The sequence below is a fragment of the Hermetia illucens genome, chromosome 3 (genome assembly GCF_905115235.1).
Source record: "Hermetia illucens chromosome 3, iHerIll2.2.curated.20191125, whole genome shotgun sequence".
NCBI classification, from domain to species: domain Eukaryota; kingdom Metazoa; phylum Arthropoda; class Insecta; order Diptera; family Stratiomyidae; genus Hermetia; species Hermetia illucens.
Genome location: NC_051851.1, coordinates 67810079 through 67833432, shown reverse-complemented (window position 1 = coordinate 67833432; position 23354 = coordinate 67810079). Strand labels below are relative to the sequence as shown.

General features: G+C 37.7%; 1 protein-coding gene across 3 annotated transcripts in view; it reads left to right on the top strand.

Moving 5' to 3' along the window:
• The first annotated feature begins 1404 nt into the window (after positions 1-1404).
• The window catches only part of LOC119652910 (elongation of very long chain fatty acids protein AAEL008004), a 133556-nt gene continuing 111606 nt past the window's right edge, over positions 1405-23354 (top strand). For 2 of the 3 annotated variants that reach the window (XM_038057288.1, XM_038057287.1), the window contains exon 1: positions 1405-2370. The gene's annotated coding sequence lies outside the window, so the exon portion shown is untranslated. The remainder of the gene's footprint in view (positions 2371-23354) is intronic. The other variant, XM_038057289.1, reaches the window with a different exon arrangement.

The following is a 23354-nucleotide window of genomic DNA, read 5'->3' as shown; positions in this document are numbered from 1 at the left end:
ATTGAATGGAACACGCTATTGGCCGCAATACAAAAGAATAGGAAAGATATTAGTCCCTAATATATAGTACAAGCTCTCGAAGCACAGAGCAGAAACTCCCTTGCAAGAACAAACCCCAGCACTCGAAAAGGCGTGTTCCTTTCTAAAATCTGTATCTCTCAATATAACGACATTTATTAAGATAGTAACAGTTACTTAAAATTTCTCAGAGGAGAAAAATACATATGTTTATCCTTAAGGACAATTAGATAATTGATGTTTCGCTTTAAGTTACGAATGCGTTGAGGTTTGTTCATAGCTTCAATAAAATCGAAATCGGGAAAAGGACATTGGAAAGCATACGTTTACCGCAGAAGTAGTCATATTGCAACTAAGGTAGCAATGAAGCCAAAAGTTGCCAGGATATACCTCCACATATGCCCAAAGGAAATCCTTTTGATTCGTGCTTTCATTGCGGTTTAGTCAAACGAAGTAAATCAAAAATATGATTCTCGGATATGCACATCTTCGTTCTGTTGCGCTTCATTTGGATATCACCTGTCCAAGTTAAGAGCGAGATCGTGTGCCTCACAGATATCTCTTTGTTGGTTTTATCACTCAGGTGAGAACTCCTCACACATCTTTAACCCGCCGCTACGCCGATGATGTCATCAGAAAAGCTCAGTTTCACGGAATGTAGTTGGATTTCTTGCAGGGAAGATTGTAGCTGTCTGCAGACTATCTGCATCTGCTGTAGATGTGTAAACGTGGAGAAACTTATTCAGCCCGCATTCTACTGAGCATGTCTGGCCAGAGTAGGCCATGTGTATCTGATGATGTTTGTCGTTAATGTGCTCATCTGAGGGGGATGAGAAGAAATAGTCACTGTTGAATTATGCCCGTTCTGGCGGCATATATCGAACGATGTGTGCGGAGGATGAAGCTAGGGTAGTGCACTACATAACGTGGACTTTGTTCGCGCAGAAGCTTCCAAATCATATGATTTCGCGCTGAGTAAATCCCCTAACAGCTTTAGATACAAGATATGAGATATACTCGTGAAGAATGGATCGAAGGGGCGTTCGGAGTTGGAGATAGACTGCTGCATGGCAGATTCCGCTTCGATGCTCCGGGCTATTAAATTTTGAGGATGGATTCTCGGCGTATCTTCGAAATTCGGTGGAGGCACGTTGCAAAAATTGACTATGGTTCCCGCACACATGTCTCCATCCTCCACCCATGCCTGGTATACACGCTCGGTGGATGGAGGCACCAGGTATAGTATGCCCCACAGCTCGCGGCCTCTAGCCTACACGGGTCCCGTGGAGCTGCTTACAAGCTGTCTGGGCTGCTCAATGGCGCGAGTTTTTTTTCACTTATTTAACTCGACATCGGCAAAGCGCTAAGCAACCTTTCCCCGTTTCAATTTTCAGTTTTCGATAAGCGCTCAACGTACAAACAAGCAAAGTTAGATTGCGGGCGGATCGTTTACGATTTTTTCTGTTTCTGTGTGAGCTTGCTGAGCTTATCTTGTAGAGACCGAGTCCTGATATTTCTCCACACACGAGTTCTACTCTGCTTACGCAAGGTTGGTGTTTTCATTTGAGAAAAGAGTAAGAAAGAAGGCAGTTGAGCGAAGAAGTCGCCAAGAAGAATCGGAAGCAGAAAGCCAGAATTTTGTTGTCACAAGTTGAAGTATAAATAACATCTTAAGCCGAGCGGTAGTTCTGGTGTGGTCGCGGATACGTTCATCGCAGTTCATTCCCAGTGCTTAACAGTAGATCTCGTTCGTTGCCAGTCGCCATAGGATCGCACTCTTGCTCTAGTATTTGCTGCTTCTGCAAGTTTTGCTTCAAGCCCGGTAAAAGTGCAAGCGCATTTCGGTAGTCGTTTGCCTTACGTAAAAGTCCGTTGAACGCTGGAGATTTAAGGACTTGGTCTCGCTGCAACGGTTCCTGTTATCTCGTGACTTCGCAAGCGTCACTTACGCCACCACCAGTTGAGTGCTTCGTTTTGCGGCGGCCAAAAGTGCTTCAGTAAATGTGTTCATGACGAAAGTCCGTAGATAAAGGTTCCACCGACGTTGTTCCAGATAGTATTCATTCGTTGATTTAATTGATTTGCGTATGCACCGTTTCCGTTCCGCCGTGCGGTAATTGCTCAGAGCAGAGAGGAATCTCAGTAGTATCGCTGTCGTCCTTGCTTCGTCGAAAAACACGTGCGCGTTCCAGATTCAAACGCCAGCCGAAAAGCCGGGCATCGCTGGTTCTGTTTAGTCGCTGTATCGGCCCTCGCTCCTCAGTGGATCTATCTAGATAGCTCGTCCAAGTTGCATCCTGTTGAACCATTTTGCTCCTGTGGATACTCTACAGTCACGAATAGCTAAGAAAGGTAATGAAGTGGTTTCTGTTACTAAGCGAATTCCATCTATAAACGGCTTCGACGAATCTCACGTGCGTAATGAACGTACTGATGTAGGCTAACATGATCGTTATCTAGCACGGTTTGGAGGGTGTGCAAAAAAGGTGGAGACTGCGACTATTTGTGGAATTTTCTTGGGTTTGAGGAGATTTCTGATATTCTACCGCAAACGTGGATTAAAAGAAACTGAATAATTTTCCCGGTTGTAAAATTCGCTGAAACTTTTAAAAATCTTCTTCAGGAGCAAAATTTGTCGGCCACTTTATTTGTGTTCGCGAATTGAATAGTCCAAGATACTTGGAACTTCTGCAATATTTTCTTAAACTTCAGATGTGTCGTGAAAAATTTAAATTTTAAATCAGACAGCGATTTTTTAAAAGCATTCGACTCTGACATCCTATTTCGGACCCCAAAAAACATTCCTCGCAGAGAAACAGAAGGTTAGGCCAACTTTCATTTCCCGAAGAATCTCAAGTTAGCGCTTGTGTTCAGGTTCTTATATTTCCAAATTTTGGGCGAAAACAATGAAGACAGGTTCAACATTGTTGTTCGGGTGACATTGGCATAAGAGGCGATCAATGCCCTCAATATTCCGTCAGCCAATGGCGATAGGATGCAATAGCCTGTGAAAATAAAAACCTTGATTTTGTTGATGTCAATCTTCAGTTTAACTGCTTTATGTACGTGTCCTATAATAAGAAGGAATAGTATCGATGACGTGGTATTTACTCTACTTTGGCCTTCTGAATTCCTCTGAGATTTTACTTTGATTTAGCAAGTAACATTTTATGCTTTTTTTGTCATTTTCTTCCTCACAAATACTCTTTTGCCGACTTAAAAATATTTTGTTCATAAAAGTGATTCCTATTGAATATGAGCAGCTCGCTCAACCAGTGCTAGGGCTGAAAGTGAAGATGAAGTTTAAGAACCTTTCACGCGACGGTTCCCAAGAATATATTTCGTTAACCTATGTATGCTCAAGTAAAGTGTCGAAAAATTCCCTCTTCGCATTCAGATTTTATCTTCAGGGAACTTTTATCGTTGGACAGGATTCAACTTCAGCCCGCTCCTCTCTGTACAAGAGGCCTCGGTTTGTTCCTTACTGTCAAGTGCTAAAGACATGCCTTGAAGATGTTGTGAAAAGAATAATAACCAAGGGAACAAGGGAAAGGAATGCGAGGATTCCGAATGCCATCGTTGAGAATTGTTACCACATTCTCGAAGCCATAATTGTGCTGGGTACAGCAGGCGAAGGTCTTCAACAAAAAACTCAGCAATATTCAAAACGTAGCTTAAATTTTGTTTTAAATAAAATTCCAAATTTTTGGGTTGTTAGCCAACAAATTTATATCCCTTTTAATTACCTTTTACTAGTTCACAGCAGAATAAAATCAATCTTCGGAGGATCGTCTGACGCTTAGGATCAAAAACTTCTATGTTATTTACAAGAGTAATGGAATTCTTAACTTTCAAAACTACTAATTCGCAGACTCTAATTTTTTTTAACTCTTCAAAAGAGTTATCGTCAACTCTCAAGAAAAGTTTATACTTACCTGGTTATATAAATTATGCAAGAAGTTTGGGATTCACCTGAATAGCTGACTTTGGGCAATTCATTTCGGAAAATGTTGCATGTTGACACTAAATTTGGTTGACATGCAGAAACTATGAAATTGTTTGCTTGCAGCATGATTTGACGTCAAATTTAATGCAGCGTACTCAACATGAAGGAGTCGAGATGTTCTTATCCAAAAATGGCCATGAAGGGTAAGAAATGAAAAGTGTTGGTTAGCAGCGGATTGCGCGCGAAAAGAAGGAGAGGATTGTTCCAAATTTAGTCCATAAATTTCGGTTCATTTTTAAGATTTCTTGTAAAACAATACCTTGTCGAAATCAGTTTACTGCCTGCTTGTCTGTTATTCGCCATCAGACCCATTTTTTTCAGAACTGGTTGTTTCTATTTTATGGATGGAACAGGAGGGGTTGTAAACTTTTCCCAAACTTAATCGTTTGTGGCACTAAATGAAAAATATGAAACGCGAAATAGTCATGGCTTTAGATGCAAAGTAAGGGATCAAAACAAAGAGAATTAAAGTATGAATTTTGAAATATGGAAGAAAATAGAGTTATTCCCGCTTGAAAATAAATCCCATTCTTACATTCAGTCAAATTACGTTCAATATCTTCAATAGTTTGTTCAATGGTTTGTTTCTAAATTTGAAAACTCTTTTTACTAGAAACTTATAAAGGTCTTTTGCCGAAAAATCCCCCTTTCTGGTAAAAATGCTTCGTATGTGGAGCGCCCAGATTCCGTTTGTATCATTGACTGTACATCCAAGGCTTATTTGAAGTAAATCAATTTGTCAAAGTCTTGTTCCTTACTCTGAGTAGCATTTATGTACACGAACCATTATATACAATTTTACGTCTCATGGATGGAAACTTGTGGTCCTGTGGTAATCATCATCGTGCTCAATTTTTTTTTGCGCCATGCTACCTTTTGGCACATATTTCACCGTTGATATTTTTTTTCTAGAATACGTTAATGAGCAAATTTGTTTTCCATGACTGATTACATACCAGGAAATGTTCACACCATGCTTTGACGAAGTAACTTTGGATCATCTCAGCATCACCAAACTATTTTTAAACCTGTCATTTCGCTTTTCCCCCTCCTCTCTCGCCTGTCACTATTGGTCTTTGTGCGCTTTTGTTTTATACCTTCTGATTGTTTGGTAAGGGAAGATACTTAAAATTGCTTTTGAATCGAGGTGTCATCAAATTTTGAACGTACTGTAGGAGATAGAAACGGTACTCGGTTAAAACGGCAACTGAGGTGGCATCGATTTAGCATTTTGAATGTAAACAAAATTCAGCTGTTAAAATCACAATTGCGTGTACAATGCACTTCTCTATAGATAGGTGATGTTGATTTCAAGTTGTTATTGCTATTGTTTAGTCAGATATTTTATTCATATTTCAACTTTACCTTAAAGCTAGAATAGATTTCGTGCTGAATGTATTCGTACATAACATATATGTTGCTAAACTAAACCACAATAAAGTAATATGTTCAGTCAGTGGGACTTGCCCATTAGAAATTCGCGGCCCTGAATCTAATTGAAACATTGCATTTTCCTTTAGTTTGTATGTAGTTATCTTATTGGAGTAGTTTATTAAAATGGGTTTACTGTTTGACTGTCGCACGCATTTTTCTCAGAAATGGTTATAGCAATTGACACTAAATTTGGGGGAAAGGTGGAAACTGTGAATTCCACGTCGAATTTAAGAGGGTCCTCATACATGCAAAAGGGGGGTGTACTTTTTTTCACCAAATATAATCACGTGGGGTATCAGATGAAAGGTCTCAGTTAGTAATTTTCGAGGCCGGTCTTACTTTTGACATTTGTTGGAAAGGTGGAGAGTGTAGGGAATTGAAAGTGATCATTTCTTCCACGAACCCATTCTCAGAAACTACCCAACCAAAAAATCTGAAAATAATGAAGACGAGATATAGTGCCTAGGCTCCGGAATTTTTTCCAAATTGATATCTATTCAATTAAAGTTAATAAAAGTATTTTACTATAATTTCTAGTAATTGACTGCAAAAACCCCTTTAGCAACAATATAGGCAATAACACGGAGCATTATCTTGCCAAGTTTGGTGGAAATCGCGCTATTACTAACAAAGTTATAATAGGTTGTCGCTTCTGTGCAAATTCAAGACTTTGAATGTCGGTATCACGCACATATATTACGTGCTAGATACTAACGGGACAAATGTCCACCCAAATGTTCTTATAAAAGAAATACACAGAACCTTTTATACCTGAAGCGTCCAGGTTAAGGTTTCCCCACTTGTTTGAACTTCTTTTGACAAGATTTTGGATATAAACGATTCTCTAAGTGTAATCTTGCGGTATTAGACAGTTTTGCTTTTTCGCTAGTCTTTTTCTATTTTGTTAGCATATACAGATATTTCGAAAGACATGTAGCAAGGTCCAGGAGTTTTTTTTACACCTGGGAGAAACCATGGCATCCCGTGTGTTGCGAACAACGAGGTCCTTAGTTGCAATTTCAGGAAGTTACTATCATTGGGAGGCTGAGGTCATTTCAATACACATGTAAACTGTGATCTGAATTCATCAGATATGACACTTTGTGTAAAATTACTATGTAGAAAACTTTAAGCATTTTTTAGTTTGCTATCCCTGGGATTGCATTACAGTTATTTTCAATGTATGGGAACAATCATTCAAAGCTAATTCCGAAATTATTACTGTTTTACGTTACACTCTTTACTGTTCATAATTTTTTTTATTACAAAAAATGAACGACAACTTTATTGATAATAGTTGCTTGCATTCGCACCAAACTTACCAACTTTGATACCTCTATTCATCCTTTCATAAAATACTTGGTTCGCTGAATAAATTTATGAAAGCTTCTTAGTAACTTCTCAAAAGTTGACGGTTGGTTATTTCCTAAAAACGAGTTTTTTCCAAGTTTAGGCCTGAACATTGTTCATACTATTATTTAAATTACCACAAAAAATGTCACGAAATACAACCCGGTTTCGAAACGCATTGGCTTCCACACGTTCAAATGAAACTTTTCACTTGACATCAAAATGATTATTTTTCGCAAAAATATTATCACCCTCCCCCTTTCGCTAAGCAAACTCTCGCTACGCCCAACAAATTTCGTGATAACAAACTCACATATTTTTACATTAAGTCGCGGGTGACTGGAAAATGCTGAATCGATTTGAATTAGTTATTTCTAAAAAATCTTTGAAAATCAGTGCTCATCAACCCATCGAGCTCAGTCATCTTCAAAACTATATTAACTTTTTTTGAGTTTCGCTCAATTTTACCTAAAAGAATTTTACGTGCTGAGCATAGATCTTACTGTTTGACATCACAAATTCAAGTAAGTACGCATTCTTATCGCGAGGCCCTACCCAACATTTTCTTGATTGTGATTATCAATATGCCAACTAAAATTCTGGGTAATCTATTTTTTAGCGGCATAGATACTTTTCACCCATTTCTTACCTACTCCACAAAAATTTCCACCGTTTCATAGTCAAAAAAACGAAATCGTCTATTGTAAACTTTTTGTCGGTTTTGTAATTTTTAGTTGTTTCTTATGTGGATACATCCATAATAGTGGATAGTGAACAATATTTCACCTTGAGAAGAGGAGGCTTCTGCTCGATATAATAAACAACTTTTGAAACGATTTATAACTGGAAGGAGTGTTTGCGAAGATTTGGTGAGATTGCTGTGCGTATGATTTACCTGTCTGCCAATAAATGTTTTTTCACTTTTGGCTGGAGCTGGTTAAATTGCCCCTCGGGGTGTAATCATTCACTTTCTCCCTGAATTTCTATATTGTTTAACAACATTTCGGAATTTGAACCCTGTTCAAATTTGTTCTCGAATTTGGGGGAGTAATGCCAAATTATTTTTTTATCGAAGGGAACCATTTCGCCCTTAATATAATCCCGAGTGAGTGAGTGAGTCCCGAATTAACATCGTTTCCCCTTTTTCATTTTTTTTCTTGAATTCCAAGAATTATATTTGAAGTTGATACAAAGTTTATCTGAAAACCTTTTTTCGTATTGCATATATTGCCTGATATGGTGACATACTTCTTCAAATTTTATTCTATATTTTTAAGGATCCCATAAATGAAAAACCACCTTGAGCCTAGAAATATATTAAATAGATCAAGTGGATAGCAGATTAGATAAGATGGTGAATCTAGTCAAATATCAATTGAGTATCGCCAACTTGCCCGTGTCTTTTACATTACCGCAGGGGTTTCTTTAAATGCATACTTTTTCACTCCCATCTAATATACTGTAAATGAGCCGGAATGCCATTATAAGGACGAAGACGATCGCATTCCTACCCACTCAACTCGGCACGAAAAAACAATATCTTGAGGGGTACGCTTTCAAATATAGTGAGCGCTATTCACTTAGTGGCCTAAGGTGCCGCAAGCATGTATATTACGGATATTGTATATAAAAGTCAGCATGGCAGCAAGACACTGCGGTGAGTGAGTGAATGAAACATTTCGAAAGCAGTGAGAAGTGGCGTTGATGTCACTATAAACTAACGGGCGATATCATTCAACTAGCCGCAGCTAACAACACGAATTCATTTCTCGAGATTGTTGCTTCCACTCGAGGCTCCAAGTTGGAGCTATTACATAATGTATTAAAGTTGGCTTGTTTGGTGTTTTCGCGTAATCGCATACAGTGTAAGGTGAAAACGGAACCGCGTTGCGCCTTCGTTCAGCTTAGAGATAGTCTCCTCTGGTGGCGGGACCCTCTCTTTCAAATGTTCCGACGACGACAACAGACCGAAACGTGAATGAAATTATCCCACCCACCCCTAACTCTGGTAGCTGCAGGTCGAGTGCTTTTGATAATACGGCCTTAAGTAGATACAAGAGTGCTTACGGGTGATAGTATCATATACATATGGTTTTGGCGATAGCATTGTGATGACGACCCCATTCATACTTTTCCAGAGCGACTAGCAAAAAGCGACATCGTAGGGTGGATGTTCTCGTCCCAATACTCAATGCTCCATACCAGAACAGTTGGGTTGCATACACGTCTTTGGGAGTGGATCCCTTTGCTAAAGCGAAATACTCGAATTTTCCGGGAGATTCTCCACATGACACACTTTTCAGGGTGAAATTGAGGGGGTGGGGCGAATGGAGGGGAAGGAGATGCGGAAAAAGTTTTGGCAATGAGAAGCATTTGCTAGCAGCTTCGTGGGTGTCCTTCCACAATATTTTCGGTTTCACGTTTTCGTTCAAGCATGTTCATTGATTTTCTCTCCTTTCTCGCCCCTGAATGCCTTCCACCTCAATTTGTTCCTAGTCATTGTCAATCGAGCATTTTAAGCTTCCTGTTATTATCTGTTTTAGGGATTTTGAAACAGATGAAAACAACAACAATCAACAAATTTTGTTCCGAAAGGATTTAAAACTTTAGATGTATCATGTAACAATTAGAGTTTCCATCATCTTATTTTCTTCAGGTGATGTTTTGGCAAAGTATACACTTAACTGGGAAGCGATTTGTTTCAAAGATAAATGGAAATGTACTTGAAAGCCAACATATCTTTCATTATTCACGAGTGGGAAATCATATGGACACGGTCGTCTCTTGCATAACGTCAAATTCGCGTTTGATCGATTTCACAATAATAAATTTGCAAATTGTGAAGAAAGAAATCACGAATGTTACACATAGTGTTGGGTCTGCAAGATCAAGATACTGAGAGGAAGAGATATTTGTTCGAATGATTTTCAATTTTTGGATACAATCGTTGAATTACTTAATTTCGTCAAATAGGCCTACTTCATATTTGAATCTTTAGTGATATTTAGCTAAGTTCATGGAAGAAGTAGACGTTTAAGGGTACTCGAGCGGAATACACCGACGTGAAATATGTAGTTGAACGGTTTGACACATGCCCAGAGCAATCTTTATAAAATAAATAAGATAAGGAACCGCTAGTGATTCATTTCACTTAGTTCAAGAAAACGGCAGGGAGTGTTTTTCGAGTTTCACTTCTGTAGATTTGAATTTTAAAAGCGTAAGTTGTCCCGTTATTGGCTTATTGTTGAGCATAATTCGATTAAAAATGAAAACTAGATAAGATAGAGAGATATAACCTTTATTAATGAAATTGAATTGTAGAAGTCGGCAAAACTTTGGATTACCGAATTTTTGTGAACCAGAGCAAGAAATGTTTTTACAACCATCACCTACTCGGCATTGGTTAATGGAAAAATATATGACGTTTCAAATTCGAAGCAAAAAAAATATAAATAAAATTTAATTCCGATGAATGAAAATACAGCAGATTTTGTAGCATTTTTAAAAATAAGCAAATATTAAATTAAAGGAAAGACAGTGAAAACAATACGCCCGGCAATGAAAATTAGCGGCAATAAATAGGTTTCAACGAAAGTGGAAATTGCTCCAATTATAAGGAAAACGGATATTATGTATTCCTGCCGAAATCCTTTCACTCGACGTAACTTGACTGGTTCAACTTATTCGCATCCAGTCTATCCGTCATGGGATTTTGATTTATTATTAAAAACATGTGTGTGGTTCGAATGAAACATGTAATACATTAAGCTTACTTGTGAAGAGCCTGTACAATGAATATCTCTTGTTTTCCAATCTGTAGCATAATATAATGGAAGAAACTAGTGTTTAAATTCAAAATTGATTGATTGTTTAACTGAGTGGCTGATTGCGAAGTAGAACACAATGAACGCTATTATTCTCGTTTTGTTGTCGGATCTCCCTGGATCGTGACAATTGTGTTGAGACAAGAAAGCAATATCACTTCCAAGAGATCTCATTTTCCTATCTAGTGAATGGGGTTCACAAATTTTCGCCAAAGGACAAATTTTCTTTGTTCGGGATTCCTAATTCTGACAAGAGTTGGAGACTCGCAAAGGAAGTACATGTACATGACGTAAGAATTGGGGAAAAACAACCTCCTAGTCAGATTCCATCTGCATACTTTTATATCATTTATCTATTGCGGAAATTTCAATTTTGTTATATATTTTTTCACTGGGGCTAGACGTACTCTTAGAAATCTCAACTTTAAACCTTCATAAGTTTCCAGTCAAAATTTCAAGTTGATATATTTAACAGTAGTTTGTTCCCTTTATGCAATTCGGCTATATTAAGCGGCTATATTAATTTTTAATCTATCATTCAAATATACAGTGGCATAGCTTTGTAGTCAATAGTTTTCCATTCCACCCTCGTTGGGAATCCCTCATCAAAGCTCTTATTCTAGAACACAGTATGCCTGTAGTTTAATCCAATGGAGGTGCATAAAGTTCGTTTGGCAGTAGGTCCAATATCCTGATTCATGGAGCCTGACTACTGTACACAATGCATTCATATGAAAAATAGGGACCCGCAGTTCCATGTGTAGTCTCCAAAACGATCAGCTATAAGAGGAGACAAAGATATCTGTGCCTTAGTTTCCTCCTCAAATCATCATCTAGCGTATCAAGCCATCGCTCTTTCCGTTGGTCTTTTCTTTCATTTCCCATCGACTTCGATGGTTAGGTTAATCTTTAGTAGTGACTTCTGATTAGCTCTATGACCGAAGAGGCTGTGTCGTAATTTTTTCATGATGAATGCAAACCCATAGCGGCATTTTTAGTACGGAATAGCGTCAAATGAATTGACACAAAATTTATTGTTGTTGACGAGTATACTTTTTTCGAAAAAGTCTAGAAAATATCACTGATGATGATGCAAAAAACACTTTCGTTTTAAATATCACCACGTTATCGGCATACGATTGCATCTTCACCCCGTCCCTGTCAGTTCTTTCAGATTTCATTTATGACTATAAGCCAGGGTAGAGTGGTGACACCGCCGTCCTCCTCCTGATGATTCTGGTTAAGTAGCTGCCAGATACAGTGCAACTTCTCTGGTTCTTAACATTGGTACTGTTCATTTGGAAGACACCCTCCCAACCATATTTTGGTAAGAACATAGTGGAAGGTACTCTCACTACTTTTTGGTGAGCCAAATATGAAAATTTTTCTCTTGAAGTCGACGTGTTGAAAGATATTTCGAAATGAGTTCAACTGTTTTCAATAGATAGCAGGTTAGACTGATTCGCTTAAAGTCCTTGACGGTTCCTTGACTACGTATGCATATCTTCGGTATGGAGACTATATGTAAGCGTGTCGGGTGCGATAAATCCGATTAATATCTTGTAGCATGGTGAGATATGTTAATCAGTTTTCTATTTAGCCATCTGTTTGTCGGTTACACGCATTTTTTCATAGAAACGGGTATATTACCCATGCATGCAGTGCAGTTTAGGCCCCCATGTATACAATACACTGGATGTAACATTTTTCTACCAAATATACTCATTTCGTGTGTTCGGATACCTGACCGGTTAGAACACAACGCTGTCGTACGGAAGGTCACGGTTCAAATCTCACTGGTGGCAGTGGAGTTTGTATCGTGATTCGGATACCAGTCGACTCAGCTGTGTCGGATTGCAATGGACTCAGCTGTGAATGAGTACCTAAGCCAAATTAGGGTAATAATCGGGCGAGTGCAATGCTGACCACATTGCCTCCTACAGGGTACTATAATCCTGAATTGTATCATTACGATCTTGAATGAAATGCTCTAACACACTTCAAGGCTCTGATTGGATTGTTGCGCCAAAGATTACTATTATTATAGCCATACTGATACCCCAGTATTAAATGAAAGCCCTTAGTTAGCGAAACCAGTTCATTTTCCATACGCTAGATCTATCAATAATGGTGAATGTAATTGATTACTTTGACATTACTCAAAGAATTAACATTATTAAGTGATTTCACAAGAATACTTCGGTCATATATATGGACCTTTAATCTGTTGGATAATGACATTTTATAACATCGAAGGTTACATTAAATTCAAATGAAAAGGAAACCTTAGTCCACTACTTGTTAATAATGACAGAATTGGTACCAAACTTTCCAGTTTTGTTCCCTATGGTATGACTTATATTAGTATTGTGCAAACATCATATTTCTAAAAAAAATGGTAATATATTATTATCTTTACTGCGGGATCTATACTACCGTGGTCTTTTCCGTGATTTTTTATTGGGTGGGCTTTAAGCACAAGATTTGTTGAACTGATCATTTGTACATTACGAACCGTGACTGTCGTGCGTTTCAACCAATAGTAAAAATCCAACTATCGAAAGCATTAATTGTATTGTAGCGGACTAATAATAATAATCGTTGGCGCAACAATCCATGTTGGATCAGGGCCTTGAAGTGTGTTAGAGCACTTCATTCAAGACCGTAACGGTACACTAGGAGGCAATGTGGTCAGCATTGCGCTCGCCCGAGATTATTACCCTGATTTGACTCAGGTACTCATTCACAGCTGAGTCGACTGGTATCCGACGTCAAATCACGATACAAATTCCACTGCCACCAGTGAGATTTGAACCGCGACCTTCCGTACGACAGCCTTGCGCTCTAACCACTCAGCTATCCGGACTAATAAATAAGTTTATTTTCGGATTTTATTCGGGGTAACAAGAGAGTAAATCAAAATTCTGATTAAAATCCTTAATTGTACAAAAAGAGGACCAGGCAGACCCTGCCTGCGATGGAACGATTGCAGAGGGCAGGACCCCAGACCGCTTTCAGAAATATCGAATTGGGAGACCTCGCAAAACTAGGGTGTCTGGAATTCCTTACTAAGGCAAGCCTAGATTGGATACCGGTTGTTGCACCGTTGATGATGATGACCATGATGAATTGTATAATTTGTTTCCTTCAAAGTGAAGCAAAAGAAAATGCGAGTTACATAGCTTTGCTTCGATTTTTTTTTTGTTTTTAAAGAAAGAAATAACTTTAAATACACAGTTAACATTTCAAGGTAATCAGTCAAGATTTCTTCGAGTTATGAGTTGGGCCGATTGAAAAATCTACTTTCGAGAAAAGCGCTTTTCAAGTTTTCTATCCGAACGTATGGGAGTGATAGGGGCTGCACCAAAATTCAAAATAAAATCCTTTGGTTAAGTTATTCCTAAGATGCCAGCGCATTTGTTCATCGGAAAGAAAAGAAGAAAAAAACATCTGCTTTTTGAAATTTCTAGAGGGACTTAATTATTAATTGTACTTTCTTATTTGATACCGTATTTTGACAAAACAAAAAATTAAAAAAAAAATGGCTTTTAAAGACACCAAACTTTTGCATTGAGTTTAATCAACACACTTAACCAAGCAGATATTAAATCGATTTTAGTATGGCTTTTTTTCAACAAAGCTTTTCAATATTGCGATGCAAGTGTGGAATGCAAAGTATCTCAGGAACGTTGTTTTTTTATATTTGCCAACACCCCATGACCTTTTGGGTTGACAAGTTGGCTTGTTTGTATGATTTTTGTCCATTCCTTCACCCTTGAGCTTGGTTCGGATGAACATCAGGATTCTATGATTAAACAACCATTATGACCTTGGAAGTGTTAGTATAAAGAAAACAGAATATACTTTTTCTAACTTAAATGGCAAACGTAATTTTCTTTAATTCGTATTGTCATTGATCCGAATCATTGAAATTCTTAATTTCCGACAACGTCGATGCTGTTTTCTGTTGTCCTCGAATGATTACAAAATTTTCTGTTTTTCGTATTATATTCAGGATATATTATGCGTACTCATTTTCGTTTCCCTTTTTCCAATTTCTACTCGGTTCATACGATTATCTGCGGATGACTTAGTTTCAGGGGGCGATGTTTTGGGTCCAAGATTGGTTAGACTTTATTGGCATCATTCGTTATGTATGCATGATGTCAGGTTTCACATTTACCTTCCTATTTGTTATTGTGAAATCTAAGAAATGAAAATTCTGTTTCTTTTCTACCTCCATCGTAAATTAGATGGATTATGGATCTTGAAGAGTTTCGGTGTTTTGCTTATTGACAAGTGCAAGCCCTTCCCTTTTGCTTCGGCACACAGTTTCCTAGTACAAGTTTTGCAGATCTTTTCGAAGTTGTATGTTGCGATGGTTGAGGTACTCAGGCTCCCAATCCTCAATCTGATCATTTCTCTTTGTATCTGTCTGCTGTTGCAAGCTTTGTTATCTGCAGAGCATTAAGTGCAATGAAAATGAAACTGAAACAGACGGTTGTTAAAAATGAAACACGATTACGAAAGAAGAGACTCTGTGGGTGTCCTATGGTCGAGAAATAAGTGAAAAGGAAACACGTTTCTTGCATTGGGATGAGCCCTCTTCCTTTTTCAGAAAGTCTTCTTGCAGGTGTGAGGTTTGTGAAAGCTTAGCAAACTATAATAATAAGTTATTATCACTTTTGTTATTTTTTGAATCAGGATAATATCCGCCATGAGCGGGGGTATATGTTTTTCCGTGCGTCTTTCGTAACATCGTAGTTTGTGCCATCGTTTCAGCAAGAATATTTTTTTCATTTCTAATAATCAGGAAAACACCACTAGACAACTATAGTGTACCAGGAAAAGTCTAAGTATTCTGCAATTCAGCTCTCTGTATCGAAACTCAAATTTCTGGGCGAGCCTAGCGTAAGACACCTTCCATTTGCTTACCTGAACGTTTCTTGCCACACTTGTTTCTACTGTAAATTGTGTATGCAATAAAAATAATATAATTCCATTCTACATGCAAGTTTTCCTGAATATAGAACTCACGTGAGCCTTGCTAATTCGAATTAAGCGGCCACCGTAGTGGAAAACATTATGTCATACTTTCCATAAACCGAGGCAAGTATAAAGCTCCCGCTTGTTTTCACGACCCACATATTTGTCGTACGTCACGCGGAGCGGTGCCTTCGCTAGAGAAAAGCACCCACACGGTTATTCAATTTTAGTATCGTCTCCCAATTAAATAAATTTTTTTGTTTTTCTTTCGGAATATTGTAAGAAAATTACAATAGTGCAGCGGGGACCGGGCGTTTTGGTAGTAGGAAATTCAGCTATTCAGAATAGCATGAAGTGTGGACATCGACGAGGTAGCTGTGACGATGAGTAATAAATTCTGTGACATCATCAACCAGTTGGAGTCAATAACTTCCTATGCATACTCTAATACATCCACATGTCTCTCCCATGAGGTGGGTTTTAAGATGGGGACCGGCAAGTCTTACATAATTGCGGGGCAGCTACATGCAATCTAAAATTGTCCGACAAGCAATTCCGATACGCGGAGGAAAATGTGATCCAATTCTTTATGGTTTATGATTTCCAATTTGGATTTTCTTTGAGGCATTTTTAGAACTGATTCGTTATAGGAAATGTAGATTAGCCGAGACTGTAGTTTTCGGGATTACTGTCACTCGCCCAGAAATTGAGACGCCAGGAAGCAGTAAAAATATTTTCGACAACATAAACCAATTCAGAGAATGTTTTATGTAGGTAGTTCATAGTTTATGGAGGAGTTTTATAGGGTTTTGTTTTGGGATTGTAGTAAAGGTCGCGTCTGCCAGTGTTCATTGGATTTTTTATGATTTGAAGAAGAACTGATAAGCTATTTTTACGCTTCTTTTTATAAAGATTAAAATGTCTTCCTTTTGTTTGTTATCTTTAGTGGTTTTCTGTAGTGATGCCAGCAGCTGGAAAGTTTGGCGGAATCAAGATAGCGCCAAATAATCTTTGAAATTAAACAAACGCTTCTAAGTACTTTCCGAATGTTATTGCATACTACCTTCGCAAATGGCGTGATATTTTGGTTAGTCATGAGCCCGGGACGAGGGTCAACATAAGGCATTGAAGCGGAATCAATGTGGATCCTACTAGAAGAAGCCGTAGTGGTATTTGATTAATAAGCATTAGGGAAAATATGACACCACCACCACAAATCGAAATATTTGCGTATGCATGGAATAGGGAAAAGTATAATTCCCGTAGGTACACTGGTTTAATTTGGGAGAATCAAAATAAGGAATACCTCTAGACACTAAAATTAGATGAAGGTCATGTGAGGCTTGCTCAGCAAATAGATTCCAAGATGGAATTAGAAACACATAACGTATGGCGACGCCACAATAGGGGAACTGCGTTACACTAGTAGCCATTGACTTGGCATGCGGAGTGAGAGAAATAATGTCGGATATTTAATGGAATGCCGAGCTTGCTAGGTGACAACAATCATAGTGACCATTGACCATCATCATGTCGTCCACTACATCATCGTCGCAAGCATTGACAAACTCCGCTCGTATATAGTTATGTACTTCCTGTCTGATTGCAGCACGTTTGTTATATAGCCTACAGTTGACCACTTGAATTGGGCGCACGATTTAATTTAATGGATGATTGTAAAATATTATGAAGAGTTCGTTTTCATTATTCTATTGAGTCTAGGGTGATTGTCTGCTGACTTTGTAGCAGAAGGTTTTACATTGTTGGTCCCGGCATGCACAGGTTCACTGAGCATTTCGAAATATTCTTACTTTCAAATACCCAAGGGCTTACATCACTTCGGCTAAAATAACTTTGATCAGCCCTAATTCGGCAGGACAGATTTTACCTCTGCTTGGAATTGACAGCTCCTGGTTACAAACAACCACCTAAACAGCAGCATCCTCTAAAAAGTGAACGTGACTTATATGGGAAAATAAAAATCTACAATGTAGTGCCATACATTTCAATTAATATGATTTAAATTTCAATTTGTGCTGAGATTCGGCTTCAAATGTCAACCGACTTAACCCGACCAATTAATTCAAATCGCGCGTAATGGTTCTCCTAATTGGAGTGAAAAGTGACAGAAAGTAGCGAATGTGGTCATATGTATGTATATGCGCACTCATATCGCTACGCATAATAATTTTCAGTCTGAAATACATACTGCATACATAGTACGAGCTGCCACTTTGAGACTCTTGGATTTCCATACATACGTTAAATATTCCGTATGCATTGAAAAATCCATGTATTGTTCGTTTGACTAGTTGGAAGTGTTTTACTTGTTCAACACCAGTTGATGACCTCCAAAGCCGTGGACGAGCCTCCCATCCCAACGTCTCATATCAATGTTTACCATGCCTGGAAAAATGTTCAAATAGAACAAAACGGGAACTGTTCAATTGCATATGATTACTCGGGAGTACATATCACGGACTACATATCTAATTCATAACTTTCTCGAGACAAGTGGTTCCCTCTTTAAATTGGTGACAGGAAGTACATATATAGCATTGTGTACGAAATTCAACAACAAAAGATCTTAAATATTCTGTTATATAAATTAAAACAATTCGGAGATGATTACATCTTACGTTAGATTCATTAATTTGAATGCATGGCCGGTATTTCGGGAACCGTTTGATCTCTTCATCAGTGAAAGATCTTGCAAATACGGTATATAAGTTAAAACTTATAAATTCAGCAGAAAATGCAAAAGTCTTTGAATTCATCAATCTGTTATATATAAGATATATAAGATTATAAGATTCAATCAAACGTTTCCAATTGAAATATATAGATGAAGTAGAATGCCCCGCAGACTCCATAGGTGTACAAAATTAATTGTTGTTGTTCTCCAAAATAAATGAAATCATTTAAATATGACAGGACAGTTCCTTTTGCTTGCCTAATATGATTGTTTAGATTCGATTGATTTTTCGAATGTTCGTACCCGTACTCTTTAGTAGGCCTTTTTAAGGTTCTTTAAATGGGAAGTTTGTGTTTCCTTAAGGTCATTAAAAGAAATGGAGAGTATGCTTTGTTTGCACTAGAGGTTTGGCGCAAAATTTCTTCTTTCTGATTGCCGTCTTTAGCAAGCTGGTTCCTAAATAAATGAAATCGTCGTTAGGGATGTTTTGTCTTTCTGGTTTATTCTCCGCGTCTGTGTTATGAGCGTCGTCGTACTTTTTTTAACACTTAAGCCAACTTTCATTTGCAAATCTACTATAAACCTTCAAAACCTAGCTTCGCTACTGACAGCCCGATGGTTGAGTTGGTTGAGCGTCAGCGTTGAATATCATTTCCCTATGGATATTTGTGCTCGTCTGTACTGTTCTGGCGTCGTTGACGTATCATCTGAACATCATTAAATGTGATGATAATGAAACTGGAGCTCACTTTCATTGTATACTGGGTCTGGGTTGATGCTCTATACTTCACATATGTATATAGTTTCGCTTTATGTCAAGGTGAACTCTGACACGGAATCCGTAAGGTCGGTTTTTCAATAAAATATGAAAATATAGTAATATACTATTATTAAATAGATTTTGTAAAGATGCATCATCATATTTTGTTTTAGATGTTTCAGTTGTTTAGTTTCACATTTCTACTTTTCAGACCCTCATTCCGTAATTGGCAATCGATGTTTACTTTAACACCTGTATCGTAAAGTATTAACTGAGACCTTCCTCGCTTCGACGTGGTTATATTTAGATTGTGAGCCCTTTTCACTTATATGAAAACCTCTCCCCTTCCCCCTTGAACTCCATACGAAATTTTATGTTTCAATGTATGCGTGGGATTTCACAGTCCAATAAAATTGCACCTCAATAGCTGTAGTTCATGCGACAGGCAGACAGATAGATAAAGTAAACAAATTTTAATAAAGTCTGGTTTCTACACAAAACCTTATAACCCATTGAAGAATGATTTGATAGCAATGTGGATAGGAAGTTTACGATAAAGTCTCTGTGCTAGACGATATTTTTTTTAAGAAATATCCAATCAGCAAGAATATAATGAAAAGGGATGCTTAGAAAATGCCTTAATAACGAAATCCATAACCAAAACCAGTTTAAGTAATTTTTTTCTAGAATACGATTGCTTTTTGCCCCAGGATTTAACATTTGCCTTGATAGGAACTTAAATTATTTCATGAGAGGAAAATTCTCTAAAGATAATGGAAATATTTTGCTGAAAAATGAGATCTTGATTCAACAGAAAATTTCGATTACGGAGAAGCACCGTGCGGTATACAGCTGCGACAATAACGACAATTGTTGGCGCAACAAACCATATCGGATCAGGGCCTTGAAGTGTGTTAGAGCATTTCATTCAAGACCGTAATAGTATTTTACAGGATTGCAGTATCCTGTAGGAGACAATGTAGTCAACATTGCGCTCGCCCGAGATTATTACCTCGATTTGACTCAGGTAGTCATTCACAGCTGAGGCGACTGGTATCCGACATCCAGTCTCGATAACAAATCCCTCTGCTACCAGTGAGATTTGAACCGCGATTTTCCGCTATGATAGCCTAGCGCTCTATTTTGTCGGAAATTTAAAAGGGAGGTTTCGAGAGAAACGTTCAGATGGGCAAAGTATGAAGAAGGCTCATTCAGGCTGCTCAACAATCATTAGATGAAAATCTTTCTAAATCGTGAAAATATCATGATGTATACCATAACACACAAGGTTGGATGACTCGAACATAATATGGGATGACGAAGTCTCCAAAAAAACTTACAGCGATAACATCTCGGGACTTGGAAAGTAAGAAAACCCCAAAAGAGATGAGAAGAAGCAATCTATGGAACATTATAAATAAATGGGAAACTACGCTGAATAAGTGCCAAGCAAGACTATGAGTTAGTTAAGTTAATTAAGGTTTCGCTGAAAACAAAACCTTATTAAAATCGGCCCAGTGTCTGTCTGTCGGCCTGTTTGCCTGTCCATCTGTCTGTCTGTCAGGCGCACTTTTCTTAGAGACGGTTACACTTATTTCCCTATTAACCTATTTGGGGTATCAAATGAAAGGTTTCAATTAGTACTTTTAGAAGCATTGGCTACAAAGTGGAGGTGTGAGGGGGTCGAAAAGTATCAATTATTTTACGGACCCGTTCTCAGAAACCACTCAGTTGAAAAATTTGAAAAAAACTTAAGGCAGTTTATTTACATGGTATAGATAGATAGATTTTAATACAAAACATCATACTGGAAATATATAGTTAGTTAGAGTTCAATAGTTATATATGGTTAGTTATTTTATGTGATATGTTTCAACAGACATTTTTTGCCAATATTGAGAATTCTCTTCAAATTTCTTGACTGGAAATATTCTCCAAACTCAACTATAAGTAAAAAGGGGTTTCATGACAAAGTTAAACGGAGCCGAAAATTAAGAAGCTTATCTCTCCACGGGATATGTATTTTAGTATTTATTTGCCTAAGATCAGACGGTAAAAAAAGTTCTATATTTGAAACAATCTATTAAAATCTCTTAGTATGTATTTTTCCTGGTGACGGGTTTGCTTTCACTTTCACAACTGAAATAACTCTTTTTTTCCATTATGCTTCCCCAAAATGTGGAGCACACTGTATATTTATCAGTATTTGGAATTCAAGAACATAATACTCACTAGTAGAAAATTGTAAATCCAAATGAAAGTAAATTATCCTGAAAGGGTGCCCAAATTGGATGAAATACCAAACAATCACAAAACAAATAAATCATTAAATTAAATTGCTTTTCGGCTGGGGGCAAGCATAAATTTAAGCCAATTTCACTGAATATTTGATGAAATCCATTCACAATGCTTCCTAAAACAAATAGGGGCTTCCACATACTCTCGTATGGATCGATAAGTTTCCTTGAACTTTTATCCTAACGACCCACAAAAAAGAAATTGTGCCGCTGATGGAAAACCAGGAACAATAACAAAAGTGGAAAATCCTTCCCGTTCTTTCTTTTCTGCATTCAACGTTCTTTGGTTTCATGCGCTCTTGGGAAGTTGCACTTTGAGAGACGCCGGAAAGGACAAAAAATAAAATGACCTGAAACAAGTTTGCCATAATTGCAATGGTAAGAAAGTATGATTTTCGCTACTTCCTTGTTGGACAAGTGATATTTACCCTCTAACAATGGCTCTCCATTCACTGAAAAGTTTGTAATGCAACCAGAAAGAGAATGCATAAAAACTACCCTCAAGACACTTTTTATCACTTTAGTTCTCTGAAATTATTCCACTTCAAAGCGTCATAAAGAGGAAAGTACACTAACTGACAAGTATGTGTCCTAGTACACACGAACAATATGTGCCTGCACATTCACATAATATATATCACCCCACATGTAGGTTGAAAACAGGTAATACGTGATTTGGTAAAGGGAAAATATATATAATGATGTATTTGAAGTCTTACTTGGCTGTTCATATGTACCCTCGAAAAATATGTTATTTTATTTACACATCCTTCAGTGTTCGAAAGCTGTTCCTTGCCCTTAGCAAGCGTGCAAGCAACCGCGAATTCAACTTACATACTGTAATTGAACAGATTACATGTTTGATAACCTCAGGGACCTCCCTGTACGGTTCCAGTATCACTGATTAGGAATGAAAATCGATTTTCTGTTTTTTCCCTGCTGCTCACTTCGAATCGCATACCCTCTAATATTTTGAAATTTTTATTTCAGCTTTTCAGGAGTACATACATATATACACACATATATGCGAATTACTCTAAAGTCGGGAATGAATCTATTGCTGGAACTGCTTGAACAGTAAACCAGTGTGCTTTTCATAGATGTCATAAATGAACCTGAAGAGCCCTTTTCGATTATTACGAGCAACTGTTTGAAAACATGGCGAAATTGAAATTTTAGATGAAATTTTCTTGTCAGAGTTATATGCACAGTTATATGATTGTGTATCTAGTGTGCCCCGGAAGTTCGTATAGCGCGCCATAGTAGGATATTTAAAGGACTAGCTCTTTCTCATTACTCTTTTTCTATGGCAAATTTTGCAAGCCAATACCAACGGGGGAGGATTTTGTGAACTTTAAAATTTATCTGGAAATTTGAGAGGCCGCGTTTTGACTAGGAAGTTGGACTCTTAAGGAATCCAACAATGAATTTGATTTATTAACTTTGATGGGAGAGTTAGGATGTAAAATTTAATAAAAAAGTGAAAGATGACGAGATTTTGGTTGCTCATAAACTTTTATGTTACGAATTCATGTTGATTGACTATGAATAATGATTAAAATCCTGAGAATGGAATGGACAGAAAAGTTTTTACCTAGTTCCATCAACCTGGACCCTAACACATGAGTTACCTGGTTGAACGTTTTCAAGCTCATAAGCTATGATGTCATATTGGAATAGTACCCAAATCAGAATATAATATTTTCACTTCGTGAATGTTAAGCTCTCATCCGCCATTGGGAAGTAAATTTTAATAGGAGTGAAGGGATGTCTGCTTTTTGGGTGAATATTGCGCCAGTAATCTATTCCACTCAGTTCCAATGGACATTCAATCAGGAGTTTTATCGTCGGGAGGCCCACATGATTCAAGGTCAAACAGGAGGAAGGGATTATTTGCTTATAGACTTACTTTAGCGGATGATTTGGGTGCTACTTACCTTTGGAATTAGAAACCCTACATCCAGGTAAATCTTGATTTCAGAAA